Genomic DNA, 14,946 nt, shown 5'->3' with positions numbered 1-14,946 from the left:
TCATCGTCAATACAGAAACATAAGCATAAACAGAACCTACATTTATTTACACTAGTGATCTACATCTCATTAATCTCTCAGTGTAATGTAACTTCATATCGACACCTGTGATACAAATAAGCTTGAGTGGGTCAGGTTGGGAAACCTGGTGAGTACATAGGGGTTTCAATCCCACAATGTTATATCATATATATATATATATATATATATATATATATATATATATATATATATATATATATATATATATATATATATATATATAATTTAGAACTCACAAAATATACAATTTCCCCATATTTATAATCAACTCTTACCACACCCCGTCAATCCTCACAATGAGACTATCCATACTCTCGGACCTTAAATTTTACCTCTTACTCCCAGATCTAATCCATGTTCTCGGATCAATAATTGTGCCCATTCCATACTCTCGGATTAGGGACAAGTGTCTACATCTAAATCCATACTCCCGAATTAATGACGGATAACTATGTCCTATCCATACTCCCGGACTAAGGAAAACTGACTATGTCTTAATCTATACTCAATTAATTTAGGTTAACTATGTCCTATCCATACTCCCGGACTAAGGAAAACTGACTATGTCTTAATCTACTAGTAAGAAGATACTACCCAATATTCCTCATAATTAATTTAGGTTTACTCTTTATCCTAAACCATCATATATAATCAGATATGTTCTTTAACATATATTTCAGGCAACATCAAATAATTCGCACAAAAACATATATTTAATACTTCAATCAATACTTGTATTAAAATCATGTTCATGAAAGAGACTATGCACTCACCTGATAAGGTGGTGATTCCGAACTCAGACAGCTCTTCGCTTCTTAAAAAAACAATTTCCTTTTACGAAACCTTGTATTATTACCACTAGAGTTTAGTATAATATTCACCGAGAATAATTAATAGTCTTAGTATTATTATTATTATATAAGAGTTAAAACAATACTTTTTCACACACTATGTACAGACAGGGGCCAGACATGAAACACCGGAGGGTAGGACCATTTTGGCATGTACCACTTCTGAAATCCAACAACCCAAACGGCCCTTCAAACCAGATTCCCCGTACCGCGAGTGGTTAAAAAGATATTATAACGACACTTATATAACTCATAATAATAGCCCAAATATTTATTATAAGGTCCTAATAACATTACTATAAGTAAATAAAAGATATATTTAAAATAGGGTAGGCGTATCTTACCTACGAGGGGGTTTGGCTAGAAGCCAGACTCTGCAGGGGCAGAACTTCCGAGTCGAAAGCTCTTCTTCTCGGAGCCGTCAGACACTCCGGGGCTTTCTTCTAGCGATAGGGGAGTTTTGGGAGGTTTAGAGAGAGAGTAGATAGAGAAGGGTGGAGGTGTGAAGAAATGAGGGTGGAAGGATTTGTATTTATAGGGTGAAATATGGCTAAACTTGGTGCCACATGTCACCATCTGGTGGCAAGCCTTGGGGAGAAAGCAATGGCCAAGATTGTGCCACGTCACCCATTTTCGCACAGCACACTTCCGACTTCTAAAATCCGTAACTTTCGCATACAAGCTCCATTTTTATGTTCTTTATATCCACGCGTAGGTATTGACAAGTGCTACAACTCTCCTTTTGACTCCGTTGGCTAATTCTCGACTGATCTTAAATTTAACAGTATGAGAAGATTATATTGTTAAATGACTGCGTAAAAATCTTAACTTCTACATACGGTTTCCGTTTTTGTCTGTCTTTTTATCATTGAGCTCCTATTAATGAGATCTTCGATTCTCATTTAGGTCGCGTTGGCCAAAAACCGCTCGATCTAAAATTCGAATTCCGGGCTGTGCACTGCTAGGCCAAATCTTAGAAAAATCATAACTTCCTCATACAAAGTCAGATTTGGGCGTTATTTTTATGCATGCTCTCGGTTTAACATATGCTACGACTTTCGTTTAGATTGCTAAGTCTAAAAAGCACATTATTGTAAGCTCACTTTTTACGTCACGCAGTGGCGTGCCGGTTTTGCCGTAAAACTTCGACGAGCCATAACTTCTTCGTTATAACTCTGATTTCGGCGTTCTTTATATGTACGGAATCCTTGTGACATATACTACAACTTGGTTAAGATTAATCCTTCTAAATAATCTTCCATCAAAAACTCATTTTTGATGCTTATTGTCTCTAAATTGAGTATCCCGGATCTGCGAGAGTTACACATAAAGCAAATATAATTAGTAAGGTAAGGGATAGAAACATACCAGCAACCACGGCTGGTGCTGCCCTGGCCTCCTACGTTGTAAGCTGGAAGGCGCGTCCCTCGGGCCTCGGGGGCGCTGCTCGTCCCTAACTCCTGTCAGTAATCCTCAGTGACGCCGACGCTGGAGCCTGCGCCGGCCTGGCCGCAAGCTGTAGACAGTTGGTCTTCACGTGACCAACCTGGTGACAGTCGTAGCAGATCCTCATATCTTGAACTGGGGTTGTGTGGCGACAATCCCTCGCAAAATTCCCCTCCTTGCCGTATTTGCGGCACCCGCTACTAGATCTTCAAACCCCGGAGTGACCCTTCCCGCACTTGCCACAAGTGCGGCCCTGCTATCCCCCTGTCCTGGAATTAGCTGTCTTAGACCGCTTCAGCGCCGGCTATGACTGTACCGGGGCCTGCCGCTGCTCCCTCAACTGTAGCTCAATCTCCAACTCACGCCGTCTAGCGGCCTCCTGTAACTCCAGCAAGGTATCACACCGCTGAGTAGCAACAAACCAACGAATGTCAGTCTTGAGCATGCTCAGATAACGTGTCATGTGAGCCTGCTTAGACGCAAGCTCTGGGCAGAACATTGCCCTCTCCGTTAACATGTGGGTGATATCTGTCACCGTCTCGCTATCCTGTCTCAAATCCAGAAACTCCTGAGCTAACCGCTCCCGCTCGACCCGTGGAATGTAGCGAGCGCGGAACATATCCCGAAACTGCTCCCAAGTAACTGCGACTCTCTGATCATCAGAATACGATCCAGTCATCGATCTCCACCAGTCTTTTGCCCCAGACCTTAGCAGGTTCAGGGCACATCTGACCTTCTGGTCAGTAGGACATGAGCACGTGAAGAAACATCCCTCCACATCAGATAGCCACATCATGGCCTTGATGGGGTCCTGAGTCCCATCAAAAGTAGGGGCTTCGTGTTGTCAAAGTCCCGATACTCAAAAGCCCGACTGGCTCCTGCCCCTACCGCCGTTACAGCCACTGTGGCTGCTGTGGCAGCCGCCTTAGGGAGGGCTGCATACCGATCATCAAAATACTCCACCATGGCAGTCTTGATAGACCCAAACATCTCTGGTAACTAAGCCCGAAACATCGCAGCCACCTGATCATGAAGGATCTCCCGGATCCTGGCGTCCATCTCGTCTGGCCCCATCTGGCCGATAGTCTCGGGCACTGGGGGTGCCTCCTGTCCACCGTCTCCTGATCCTGACCTGGATCTAGTCAGAAATCGTCGAGTAACCACCATGCTGAAAAACATACCAGAAAGATATAAGATATTCCATATAATAATGCAGGAACCAACCCCCAAGAAAACCCTAGGGGTTGTGACTTCCTTGCTACGTATATGGGTCCTGTGCTATCAGTAGTACGAGCCCATACTACCTTCCACACCTACCCATATTTTTCTCAAGTGTCATCATAATGCCCTAAAACTATACACAAGCATGGTATGCACTCAATCCTCACCCTTAGAGGAAGGCTAAATATCTCATAACTGGCGGACTCTTTCCTGCAACCCATCCATGAAACTTCCACTAACCCTGCAGCACTCGTGTATGCTAGCCATACATAACGCTAGACCCTATCGACATTCGAATACTCGGTCCTAATCTAAGTCCACAACCAAACAAGGAACAGTAAATAAAGCTAAACAAAATATTTTCAGGCTGTAAGATCTTAATTATGTATAGCCATGATGCATACACTAAGAAACTACAGTAATGATGTCAATTTCATATACGGAAAAACCCTAGGCTATTAGGCATCATATAATCAGGCAATTCTAACATATAATTCCTGAAGATCCCTAGCCTAGTACTAGCATGCTTTTCTAACATATCACATAAATCAAATAGTCCATAAGGTATTTTGGGGTCTATCCGCGAGCTCCAGCTGATCGTACACTTGCATCCTCCTTTATTATTTTGAAAACATTTTGAGAAAACCGTTTTAAAATCTTGTCCTCAGTTTGAGACTGGAGACACGCGAGTGTTTTCTCCAATTCACTCAAACCAAGGCTCTGATACCAACTTGCAACATCCATAAAAATCATGCCAAATTTAAATTTTTTAAAACATTTTCAAAACCAACGATTATTACAAAACTTGTTTTCAAAATAGTATAATGTCAGAGTATCCCAGAATCAATCATAAAAATCATGAAATATGAGGATCTGTACGATCACGCCTTCGCCTTCCCGAGATCATCAGAGGTACCTGAAACATAATCAACAACTGTAATCCTGAAGCTTAGTGAGTTCCCCCAAAATACCAATGACAAATAGATATAACCATATCATTTAAACATATAAGCAACAACATGCATAATGAGCCATCAGTCTGACTGGACCGCCTCACATACCATCAGTCTATCTGGACCGCTCGCCGATCCTTCGGCTCATCTGGACCTCCTCTCAGGGCCATCATCCTATCCGAACAGCTTGTCGGGCCTTCGGCCTGACTATATACCCTCCCGAGTCTGCAGTCTATCCGGTCCGCCCTGGGTATCTTGGCCTACAATACGAAGCAGGACCTGCCTCAACCCAATCCTCCAAACCAACAAACATGTGCACATACATATAAACAAACAGTTACAGATCTAACAGATTACTAATCATGGCAACCATCCTATAACCAGGATACCGATCTAACCGATCACTAACATAGCAACCATCCTATACTCAGGATACTGATCTAACCGATCTCTAACATAGCAACCATCCTATAACCAGGATACTGATCTAACCGATCACTATCATAGCAACCATCCTATGACCATGATACTGATCTAACTGATCTCGAACATAGCAACCATCCTGTGACCAGGATACATATCAATAAACATAACGTGCAATAAACCCGGATACAAATCCGAAAAGGGCCGACATTGGTGCCTTCGACCATGTTAGAATAGTGAGGAAAACTCACCTCTCAAGTAGCTCAGAATGATAATATCAACCACCTCCAAATACAGCTCCAACACCAGCACCTACACCCATCAATGATCCAATTCCATAAATTCCCAAATTACCAAAATAACCCCAGAAATCAAACTGGTCAACCCTTGGTCAAAGGCAAAGTCAACAGTCATGGTCAACAGTCCATGTTGACCCAACTCGTCGAGTGCAGCTCACTGACTCGTCGAGTCCTTCCAGAACTCGAAGAATCGTGAAGATCCTAGTTGACTCGCCGAGTTCCCAGGCAACTCGTCGAGTTCATGCGTGTCCAATTGTCGAGAAAACCCTAAGTGACTCGTCGAGTCGTCTCGCTGACTCGTCGATTTCATGCAGAAACCCTCAAAGGCTAATCTTCATCGGACTCGGTGGGTTGGCCATGCAACTCGTTGAGTCCCTTCATTCCTTTCTCCACTCAGATGTCTATTAGCCACCCCAAAGCTCCATATTGCAGATCTAAGTTCCTAGGGCATACTTCCTACGTAAAGTTGCAAACTTTACGTACATGCAAGGTTCTAAGGGCCAAAATCAAGCTAAAGAAGGGGTTCTAAGTGAGGAAAAGGCATTATCTGGTTAAAGGCTAAAGCTTTATGACTATAAGAACAAAGATGAGCCTAGATCTGAAGTTGCAACTTCAGATCATGCCCAATACTCGAAATGAATCACCAACATGCTAAAATGGCCCTAATGTCAAGCATGGAGAGATCTAGTTAGAAGGAAGTCAAGGTAACGACTTGTTACCTTCAAGTGATGCTAAGAGCGAGTAGAATTCAGATCCACAACTTTTCCTTGCTCCAAGCTCCTTGGTCTTCAGGCTCTTCCCACCAAGATCCACCTTCCAAGCTTAATAACACACAAATATGATACGATTTAGGGTTTCTGAGCTCAGGGCATCCAACTCGTCGAGTAGACCTTTCAAAATGAATATAAAACTGTAAAGTTTATACCTGAGAGTCAGGGTGTTACAACCCACCTCGGTCCAGCACAGGGGTGATCTTCATTTTCGTCCATAGAGGGATTCAAATGGCGCGACTTTGATGCTAGTGTGATAATTGTTATTGTATAGGAGTTCGATGAGTGGTAACTAGGTATCCCAGGCTTTACCAAAATCTATCACACAAGCTCTCAACATGTCTTCCAGGGTCTGAATGGTTCTCTCGCTTTGCCCATCAGTTTGAGGATGATAAGCTGTACTCATATCGAGTTTGGTTCCCAAGGACCTTTGTAGTGATTTCCAAAACCGCGAGGTAAATCTACTATCTCTGTCAGAGATAATGGATATTGGCACACCATGTAATTGTACTACTTCTTTTATGTATGTCCTCGTTAGTTTTCCCATCTCGTCTGTCTCTTTTATTGGCAGGAAGTGTGAGGACTTGGTTAACCTATCGACAATCACCCATATAGTGTCGAGTCCACCAGTCGTCTTGGGTAATTTAGTTATGAAGTCCATGGTTATCTGCTCCCACTTCCACTCGGGTATCTACGGTTGTTTCAACATACCCGAGGGCTTTTGGTACTCTACCTTAACCTTGGCGCAAGTCAGACACTTGCCCACATAGGTAGCGATCTCTGCCTTCATGTTTGGCCACCAGTATAGTTTATTGAGATCTAGATACATCTTGTATGAACCGGAATGAACGAAGTATTTGTTCTTGTGAGCCTCGTTTATGACAATGTCCCTGAATCCACCAAACTTCGGTGTCCAGATTCGATTCATGAGATAATGAGCCCCGTCACCCTTGACCTCTAGGTTTTTGTCCATTCCTCACAAGGCTTCACTTGCGACATTCTCAAGTTTCAAGGCTTCAAGTTGTGCCTCCTTGATATGTGTAGACAGGTGTGAATGGATAGTTATCGTCAACGATTTTACTCGGCGGCCTAAGTATTCTTTCCGAATTAGGGCATCTGCTACTATGTTGGCCTTGCCCGGATGATAACAAACTTCAGATTTGTAGTCGTTTAGCAGTTCCAACCATCGTCGTTGCCTCATGTTGAGCTCCTTTTGATTGAGAATGTGCTGGAGACTCTTATGGTCAGTGTAGATTGTACACTTCGTACCATAGATATAGTGTCTCTAGATCTTCAAAGCAAACACCACTGCTCCTAATTCAAGATCATGCGTGGTGTAGTTGACTTTGTGAGTCATAAGTTGTCTTGACGCATATGCAATAACCTTCCCTCGTTGCATGAGCACACAACCCAAACCCTGTCTGGACGCATCGCAGTAGACCACAAAGTCTTCTGTCCCTTCTGGGAGAGACAAGATCGAAGCACTGTATAATGCTCGTTTTAGTGTTTAGAAGGCAGTTTCTTGCTTATCTTCCCAGTTGATGGTCATTCTTTTCTGAGTTAATGTAGTGAGTGGCTTAGCGATCTTCGAGAAGTTTTGTATGAACCTCCTGTAGTAGTCAGCTAGGCCTAAGAAGTGGCGGATCTCCATCGGTGTCCTTGGCGCTTTCCAGTTCTCAATTACCTTGATTTTTGAGGGGTCCACATGTATCCCTTCCTTGCTGACAACGTGTCCCAAGAAGTCCACCTTTCGGATCCAAATTCACATTTTGAACACTTTGCATATAATTTATTCGTCCTTAATGTCTCCACGACTTTTCGTAAGTGTTGACTATGCTCTTCCTTACTTCGTGAATAGACTAATATGTCGTCTATGAACACTATCATCAATTTATCTAAGTAAGGTCGGCATATAGGGTTCATCAGGTCCATGAACACCGCATGCACATTAGTCAATCTGAAGGGTATCACCACGCACTCATAGTGACCGTAATGAGTCCTAAACACCGTTTTGGGAACATCTTCCCCCTGGACTCGCAATTGGTGATAACCCGACCTTAGGTCGATCTTTGAGAAGTAGCATGCTCCCTGAAGTTGGTTGACCAGATCGTCGATTCAGGGTAGGGGATATCAGTTTTTGATGGTGAGTTTATTCAACTCCCGATAGTCAATACACATATGAAATGATCTGTCTTTCTTCTTAACGAACAATACTGGTGCTCTCCATGGTGAGAAGCTTGGTATGATGAATCCTTTACTTAACAGGTCGTTTAGCTGATTGGACAATTCTTGCATGTCAATCGGAGCCAATCAGTATGGTGACTTGGCTATGGGGGCGGCTCCAGGAAACAAGTCGATTCTGAACTCAACTTATCGAACAGGTGGTATTCCCGGAAGGTCCTCTGGGAATACATCGGGAAAGTTACAAACTTATGGAATATCATTGATATCCTTTACTTCCCTCTTCTTATAAACCATGTGTGCTAAAAATGCATGGTACTTCTTGCGCAGATAGGTCTAAGCCTTGATGCAAGAGATGATTCAGAGGTCTGTGCTAGGTTTGTAACCGTAGATGATGAAGGTTTCGTTACTTGGTAAGTTGAGTTGGACGGATTTTCGTAACATAAGATATCAGCATGGTGAGGACTCAACCAATCCATGCCAATGATAACTTCAAAACTCCTTATTGCAACCGACATTAAATCGATTTGAAAGGAATGGTTGTTTAGAGTTAGAGTGCATCCTATGTATACATCTTTAGTGATTTCAGTGTTACCATTTGCCATTTCTACTGTGAATATTACGTTGAGTGATTGTGGTTTTTGTTTGAGTATGTGTTTAAACTTGTGGCTAACAAAACTTCTCTCCGCACCACTATCGAAAAGTATGCATGCATATGAGTTATTGAGAAGGAACGTACTGGTAACCACCATGAGGTCCTTCAGGGCTTCCTCGTGCCCTAATTCCAGAACCCTTTATGTACCCCCAACATTCCTGTTATTGGCTTTTAGGAATTCCCTCTTGAAATGCCCCATTTCCCCGCATCCGTAGCATGTTCGGCTCACCCCGACATTTGTGGCTGGGACGGCCTGTTGGGCTGGTTCCTTAGAGAAACGGACGGTGTGTCCTTCCTTGTTATAGTTGGTCCAATGCATTTTCCGACAAACTCCAGTGTGGTGGAAGTTGTACTTGTTGCATTTGGGTAGGCTCCCAGCATATTATTTCGTTAGTGCTGGGGAGGGAGGGGCAGTGGCAGCGTGAACTGCCACTATTTGTTGTCTCTTGGTAGGCTCTTGTTTCGGTTGGCCCCTGCTCTTGTTCCAGGGTTTTACTTTGTTGTCACTTCCTTTTTCTTGTTCGGGTATGGCCATCATAAAGCCCTGGTGGAGTCCATGATCCACAAGCGTTCGTGCCAAGCGTTTGGCACTATCAAAGGTGGATGGGTTTGAAGATACCACATTTCCTTCAATATGGGGGGATAGTCCCCAGATGTAACGTTCCACCTTTTTGCTTTCCGGGGTGACCATCCCGGGACATAGCACTGCCAAGTCACTGGACCTAGTAGTATAGGATGTTATATCGGAGCTCTTCATCATGAGGTTCCAGAGTTCTTGCTCCAGTTTTTGTACTTCGCTTCTCAGGCAGTATTCTCCTAGCATCATGATTTTAAGGTCCTCCCAGCTCATAGCGTTGGCCACCGGGAGAGTTAGTGATTTTACATGACCGTTCCACCAATAGAGGACCCCGTCGGCGAATGTGCATGCCGCGAGTTTGACCTTGCTCTCTTCCGGGCATGCACATATTTCGAACACCTACTCAGTCTTTTCAAACCATCTCGTCAAGGTAATGACGCCTCCGTTTCCGTAGGAAGTTTTGGGTTTGCAGTTTGAGAAGTCCTTGTAGGAGCATCCTCTTGAGATTCCATGACTTTCACCCTGGATAGAAATATTTGTACTATTTCCAATCCCGTTGGTACCATTGGTACTAATCTGGGCCATGGCGGCGGTCACAACGGATGTTGAAGCAGCTTGGAAGACGGCATAATCCATCGGTGGAGGTGGTGCTGGTGGTGCCGGTGTGTTGTTGACACGTCTGAGAACTCTTCGTGGTTGCATACTTCTGCTTTGGCGAGGCGAAGACGTGACCGTACACATCCTCATGTTTTTGGAACTTATGATTTCTAGGATACTCTGATAACATTTATATTTTGAAAACTTTATGTAAATGATTCTGATTTTTAAATAACGTTTTGGAATTAATGGGTTTTGTAAATACCTCTTTAATAAAGGAACGTTTTGAAAAGTTTAAATTTTACTGAAACTTTATGGATGTTACAACTTGGTATCAGAGCCTTGGTTTGAGTGAATTGGAGGAACACTCGTGTGAATCCAGTCTCAAACTAAGGGAAAGACTTTCAAAATGATTTTCGAATGGTTTTCAAAATACTAAAGGAGGATGTGATGTGTACGATCAGCCAGAGCCAGTAAGTAAACCCCAAAATACCATACGGTTATTTGATATTGTGATACGTTAGAACAGCATGCTAGCAATAGGCTAGGGATCTTCAGGAATTGCATGGTAGGATTGCTTGATTATATGATGCCTTAGTTCCTATAGAATTCTCTTGTTCAGATGATATGTGACTCTTTCGTGTGTGAACTGACTATTAAGTGGATATATTAAGTCACATGACGCATGGGTTAAAGGATCTTATGCTGAGAGGTTTGGTCCTGTTGTGCAGCTCTCGTCTGAGTTCAACCGTTGTGGGATTGAATCTTTTAGCCTAACATTTTTTAAACTGTAGGGTATGTGGTTATATTCACGCGATAGTCATCTGACACCAGTGGAGGGTCGTGTGGCAATTAATGGTATGGTGAGTCGCGTGAGGTCCGCCGACCAGTCGCGTTGTTGGATTATGGTCAGTAGCCTTCTCTGAGTGGGCGTATGAGTGAACAAAATAGATCTGATGCGCAGGGACAAGGTTTGAGAACTCAAACCTTGAGTGAATGCTTAAGATCAATGTATGCTTGCTAATAAATGTTCTAGTCAACCTTGGATAGACCAGTCAAGTCTAAGTTAATATATTCAACAAATGATCAAGTCATAAATGAAGAATGAGAATAAGTATCAATGTAAAGTTAATAAATAAGGAACAAGAAGAATGTCTTGAGAAAGAGTTGAAATAACTTAGTAAATGCCAAAAGTGAGTGAATGATTCGTCTCATAGTATTGCATTGAAAGATCCTTTAAATAGGAGTAAATGAAACATAGTACAAACCACTAATCATACATAGGACTGGATAAAAGGAACAATTCTTACATTCTGATTGTCCAAGTTGACAAACGTAGTAAGTCCTATGAAATGTCTAATCATGCTATGAGACAAAAGTAATTAATACAGAAAGAGACAAAACATCTTCTCTGGATCACCACACATTCCGGACATTAAGTCCATTCCGGAATGTATTCACTCCTGAACTTCTAATCAACTTCTCTTAACGTCCGGACAGCTTCCGAACTGCTCTTCACTTCGAAACTTGATGCTGACTTCGGAATTATTACTTGGACTTAGGATTGCTAGAGGTTCACTTTCAGGTTCCAACAATCTCCCCCTAAGTGAACTTAGCAATCCAGTCAGCTTAGTTGGTTTCTTCCTTGATGAAGGTGTAGGCTCTGAACAACCATTCTCTGAATTCAATGTACCAGGTCAGTTGACTTACAAACTTTGCTTTGACCTGTTCCGGAGCTTTAGACTTTGATGCACGAGAGATGAACTTCCAAAGGGCTTTGGTCGGAACTAAGTGTTTTTCAAGGACACGAAAAAAGTCCTTCTTGTTTGTCTTCCTGGTTGTGTAGACAAACCCTAGAACCGGGTGATCGATTGGACTGTCTTTGAGCAGTTCAGCTTCTGGAAGAATAAAGGTGATCTTCGCAACAAAGTTTTCAGTACCATAGATATGGGCCAGCTCACTGTCGCATCTGCAAAATTCCGCGAATTAGTCCTTGAGGAAGCTTAGAACAGTATGGAAGGCACCCATGCTGATATCGTTGTCTTGCATTCCTCGGAAGTGAGCAGCCAAAGTCAGAATGTCGTTTGCATTCATCGAAGGGAAGTCCGCATCAGTGATGGTCCGGTAGGTTGGCTTGTTCCGGAAGACGTGAAATCGAAATAATGGGCAGTTGAGTTCGAATTTCACTAGGATTTTCCTTGCAAATCCATGGACTTTGGTAATTCTTTTTCTAGTCCATACTTCTTTCAGAGGTTGTGCATTCTTGGAGTAGAATGTCTCAAGCCTTTCTCGTTCCGTCCGGAGGATCACTTCCAGATCGTCAATAGGGTGAAGAGGAGCAAACTTGATGTAGTATTTGTTGTATGGAGAGAGAGGAAGATCAAGCTGTTCGGAGTCGTTGGTGGGAACATCGTAATACATGAAAGGAACGATTTCATGATCACGGAGAATGCCTTCACGGAAAAAAGGAGATATCCCACGCATCGGATCAGGAGAATCCTTGAGAGCTTGGATCCGGATGCCATCCTCTAATGCCTTGTTGATTTCCTCCTGAGACCATCCTTGTTTTTGCTTGATATGATGTCCGGAGTGGAAGGCTTCATTGGCGTTTTGCCTTTGTCTCTTTTTAGTGCGGCCATGATGAACAGCATGTTTTCATCCACAACATATTCTGGAGTGGGGATCGGAAGAGGATCTTCTGGAATATCATCAGGGGTCCGGAGTGGAGAACCCTGGTCTATGGCAACAATTTTTGGAGCCGGAGCATTGAAGGAGTGGCTCGGAAGGCTTGAGCTGTGAGGAGTGATTTTTCTTTGGCCATTTGAATGGCCCTTTGAAGAACGTCACGTAAAGATGATGGCCAGGAGACTGTGGACCATATCCTCTTCTCTTCATCTGTCAACACCTTTGGGAATAGCTTCTTTGGAGCCTCGAGACCAAGAACTCCTTTGGTGACATACTTCTCTTCATCACTGTCTTCTTCAGCATCAGAGTTATTTCCTAGAAGTCCGGACACAACTTGGACTTCATCATCGGAATTCAAGTCTTCATCTCGGAGTTGAAAAACTGAGGCAGGCTTCCATGGTTGCCTCGGACCTTCTCCCCCTCTTGCATCGGTGGATTTCGGAACCGGTGCAAGTAGTAGAGAGTCATGTACATCTTCAAACTTGGAAAAGACTTTCTGAAGGCCCGTGTTGAGTTGACGAGTGAGGGCATCATATGCTTCGGAAGTAGGAGCCTGAGCAGCTAGATGATCGAACAGATGACCGAGAACAGCTAACATCTCATCAAACTTTCAATTCGGAACATCAACGATGTTCCAAGTGGATTGAAGCAGCTTGACGAGGACTTTTTAAATTAAAAGGTTCATCTCATCCTTCTTCTTGATTTCCTTCTCCAGCCTTTGGATTTGCTTCTCATGACGAACATGGGTCTATTTAATAATATCGTTGGTAGCAGACACCAAGTCATCATGGACCTTGAGCATGGTGGTGATTGTTTCCAGGTAGTGCTCAACAGAGGCATCATACTTGGCCTCAACTTCCTCGATGCAGTGCTTGATCCGGAGAGAAATGAGTTGATCCAACTGGGCTTCTCTTTCCGCAACTTAAGTTCCGGACTGCTGGGATAAGGACTGAATGATAGCATCGAGCTTGGAATCCATTCCGGAAACCTTTTGATCCAGTTTGGAGTTAAGCTATGTTACGGAAGATTCAATGGAAAAGACTTTCTTCATGGTGTCTGAAACATTCGTTTGCATCTCAAGGAGAGCAAACGGATCGATGTAATCACCAGCTGAGGATACGGTGTCGGAATTGGAATGCTGAGGCTTTTCTTTGTGAAGCTGGGATTCGAGGAAGTCTTGGGATGCGTGGAAATATCATCATGAAGCTTGTGAGTTGATTCGGACTCATGCTGAGTAGAGGAGGAGGATCCGAAATCAAACCCTGACTTTGAAGAGGAAGGCTTTGTTGGATTAATGTCTAAGTCCATAACTATATTTGGTATGTACTTGACCCGACCCGACATGGTCCATTTGGGTTGCACTTCACCGGCACAATTTATATGGATAGTCTTTTGAGAATAGTATATTTATGATTTATATTAATATATTATAAGTTCTAATATATTAATATGGAATCATACTATTTATTTAGTATTGATCAATAATTAATTTAGAATTAATTAAGTGATTAAAAAGAACTAATTAAATATGGACTCTTATATATATGGAATGGGCCAAGTTCATTTAGGTTGGGCTAAGCTTTCATGGATGGTCCATGGAGCTTTTAACCCATGGATCCTATGTAAATGAAAGGTCATGGGTATTAGGGTTTACATGGATGTAACCCTAATCCTCCATAATATATAAAGGGGTCCTTGGCTCACAAAATTGGAACAAGTGTGTGAAAATAAGAGTGGGCCGATTTTAGTGTGCATACATATTCTCTCAAGTTCTTCCAAGGTGTTTTGGTGATTTGTGATTCCATTTGAGGCTTCCACACTATTGGGGCTAAGCTCTTAAAGCTTGAAGACATCAAGCTACATCAAAAGGTATGTCATCTAACTAGAACTTTGTAGTATAGGTGCTTCATAATATGCTAGTTAGGATGAAACCTTGGAATAGTTAATATTTGCATGTATAATAGAGAAAACATAGATCCAAGGTTTATAGGGTTGCATGTACACCATAGGAGTGTTAGAATGCTCAAAACCCAACAGTGGTGTCAGAGCCATGGGTTGTTTTCTGTTATATTGATGCAAATGTTTTATTTTCAAGTTGAAAAAAAGGAAAAAAAAACATGACGTTTGTCAAATTTTAAGATAATTACTTGTTTTGTGAAAAACGAATTATTTGTAAAATTTGAATCATTTGTTATATGAGTTGAATTAGGTCAAATTTAGTAAAAGATAAAATGATATGATTATTT

This window comes from Lactuca virosa, chromosome 5 (genome assembly GCF_052849685.1).
Source record: "Lactuca virosa cultivar CGN04683 chromosome 5, Lactuca_virosa_CGN04683_v6, whole genome shotgun sequence".
In the NCBI taxonomy this organism is placed as follows: Eukaryota; Viridiplantae; Streptophyta; class Magnoliopsida; order Asterales; family Asteraceae; genus Lactuca; species Lactuca virosa.
Note: the sequence above shows the minus strand (reverse complement) of the source record.